Below are 3,143 nucleotides of genomic sequence, written 5' to 3'. Positions count from 1 at the left end.
TGATGTCACACAAATGCAGAACCTGCAAAAGTCGATCTCTCGTAAGAGAAAGTAAACGGTGGTTACGAGGAAGGGGGAGAGGGAAATCTTGGTCAGATAATACCTAAATACAGTGAGATAGGAAGAATAAATTTCAAGAGATCTATTGTACAGTAGATGACTATAGTTAATGACAATATATTATATTCTTAAAACTTGTAAAAAGTAGACGTTATGTGCTATCGCCACAAAAATGATATCTATGTGAGGCAATGGATTTGTTATTTAGCTAGATTAGCCGTATCACAATACCTCAAAACATCATGCTGTACACAATTAAAACATAATGTTGTCTGTGAATTTAAAAATAAAATTTAATAAATGTTTACATTATCAGAAAAGATAATCAGACTTCTTTCAAAAGTATACTTTAGAGTAGTTTCATATTTTCTATCTCTCTTACCTCTTGATCTTTTTTAGTTTTGCTTTCCAGAGCCTCAGATTCATCTAAATCATTCTTGTCTTTTAATTTCAATTCCATTTCTTCTTTTTCTGTTCTTAGTTGTTCATAGTCTATTACCAGGTTATCATAGTTAGCACGAAGTGAGTTCAACTCACTTTCTACATTTTTCTATAATAAACAAAACCAGATTTTCCAATCAGAGGGAATTCATGTCATATATGCTTTGTTTCCTTAACCAAAATTTGGATTAAGTAATTAATTTAACTTTGATTCATTTGGTGGTTTAAGCCATTCTTTTCTTTAACAACTTTCTAATGGTCTACATTTTGGTAAAGTGGCTCATTTAGAATAGATTATTTTGAAAGGAGTAGAATAAAAAACAAATCATAGAAATAAATCATGTTGCCTGTGTCTGACAGGCACAGTTCAACTGGGAAGGTAGGGTGCACATTGGAAAGTTTATTTGGCTACAAATCCTCAAGTTCTTCAGCAATAAAGCTGATAATTTAATTTCCCAAATCCTATTTTATGTTTCAGATGGCTCTGAATTCAGGAAGGGAAACAGATATTATTTATTGATTTTTAAAACTAATAGTATGGGTTTGAGTATGGCTATGTTTTACCATACTCAAAGAGGCCTATCTCTACTTTCTCTACTATGATGAGAGTTATACTACAAGTTAAAAAAAAGCCTACACCAGGGATTTTTGAAAAAACAATAAACCTTTAGAGTATGTCTCAGGAACACAAAAGCACTTTGTCTGTGTACTTTATGGGCATTAACTAATGATAATAAAAAGCACTGCACTTGCATTCCAAAATAAAAATGAAATTTCCTTTAATAAATACATTATATAACTATGTGTCTTTGAACATGAACAATCTAGACAGTAAACATGGAATCTAAACTTATTTTATTATTTACCACAGTATTCCTTCTTTCTTAAAGTTTTGATGAGACTACATATCTTTATCAGTATTATCTGGAAAAATGACCCCTCCCTAATGTATCGAGCTGTACATTCTATCTGCCTGAGAATTTTGACACTTTTAAAATCAATCTTTTTATCTTCATGGTATTTCCTAAGGCAAAACAGAAACTTCACAGACATCATAGATACCAAGGTCTGCTAGTGAAGAGCTAGAAGCAAAGTTTTACCTATTAGTACACACTTGCCTTATGAAATTTTTAGCCTTCCTCTAGATGCCTCATAGGTATCAAGTATAAATATAAAGAGTGAGCGAAGCCTTCTTCAGTGCCACAATTGTTACTGAAATTAAGTCAGAGCTAGTAATGTGCTACAACAACAAAATCCAATCAGAAAAGAATTTTAAAAAGAGGATAAAGATTATGTTGTATCAAATCATTGAATTACCTGATTTAGCAGCTTTGTTGCTGGATTCCACTCTATTTCAGTTAATGTATCAAGAGTGTTACTGCAAAAGTCAGACTCTGAACAGAGAGCTGTAATTAGGGGAAAAAGAAATTTATCCATAAACATATTTATTGAAAATCCTAAGTCAAAGATCTCTAAAAAATTCAATCAGAGGTAATAAATAATAAGCTCAAATTAGCTAATATATGCTTAGAGTATGAATGCCAAAAATACATTAAGAGATGTGGTCTTTCATTTATTGTGTGACTTAAGATAACTGGTATGAATGAGTGATAAAATATAAGATCCTTAATGAAATATAGGTAAAAAGGACAAATTCTGAATTTGAAATTTGGTCCCTGTAAGGAGATTTTAAAATGCTCCCCAAAGTAGATTATAATGTTGGAGACATAATTTTGAAACAGATTCCTATGTAAATGCTATCCTTTCAAGATTAGCAATGTTTAAGGTAGATGTTACATCATTAGTAATTTAATTGGATAATGATTAGAACAAAGAAACAAAAACACCTTTCTCTTGTGTGTTTCCCCTATAGTGCATCATTCTTAAGAGATTTGGAATTAATAAAGAACTTCATAAATGTTTATTTTCTTAAAATTACTTATTTTTATCATAAATAATCTCCATTGTAATCACATACAGAATACACACACTTTATTTAAAAATCATGTTTATCACATTAACTAAGTTATAACTAGCTTCTCTTTATAAGGAGGCTTTTATAATTTTATAATTACAAGTAGATTCACTTGAAAAAGAACTCACATTCATCAATTTCTCCTAATAGAGTTATAGCAGGCTTATGTGTTTTTGTTGTTATAGTTGTTGGCATTTGAAATCCACCTGCATAGTTTGAGTCCTTCATTTTGTTAATTTTGCCAAGGCACCAAGTAACTCTTCGTTTTCTTTTAGCCTAAAGAAAAAAATCAAAATTATGTCACAGAGGTCTGGTTTCAAACAAGGTAACTAGTTTCTATTTTTGAAAGCCACTCACTTGGTAGAATTTTTATTGAGCCTAGTTTGATATCTTACTAGTCTAAGGACATCCCAAGATCAGAAAATATACTCAAACTTTTCAAATTAGTGTTTAACCCCATAGTATAATAATATGATCAAACTACTGTTTAAATTTCACTTTTTATTTGAAGCGTTACTTACAAGCTCCTTTGGGACTTATTTGAAAGGAAGTTGTTGACTTACAACCATTGAAACAATCTGTCATTAGACAGGAGGGACAGCTGCTGCTGCCATCACTGTAGCGACTCCCTGTGGGTACCAGCCCTAACTGGGAAGGAACAGATCTC

At 31.3% G+C, this 3,143-nt stretch overlaps 1 long non-coding RNA gene across 1 annotated transcript; it reads right to left on the bottom strand.

Moving 5' to 3' along the window:
* Positions 1–449: 449 nt before the first annotated feature.
* Positions 450–2,743, bottom strand: LOC138383640 (uncharacterized). The gene is made up of 3 exons (XR_011233660.1): positions 2,605–2,743; positions 1,819–1,907; positions 450–610 (listed from the first exon to the last, which is right to left on the bottom strand). It is a non-coding gene; the product is annotated as an uncharacterized lncRNA (long non-coding RNA).
* Positions 2,744–3,143: the final 400 nt, after the last annotated feature.

Source organism: Eulemur rufifrons, chromosome 6 (assembly GCF_041146395.1).
Source record: "Eulemur rufifrons isolate Redbay chromosome 6, OSU_ERuf_1, whole genome shotgun sequence".
Lineage (NCBI taxonomy): Eukaryota > Metazoa > Chordata > Mammalia > Primates > Lemuridae > Eulemur > Eulemur rufifrons.
Note: the sequence above shows the minus strand (reverse complement) of the source record. Positions and strands in the feature narration are given on the sequence as shown.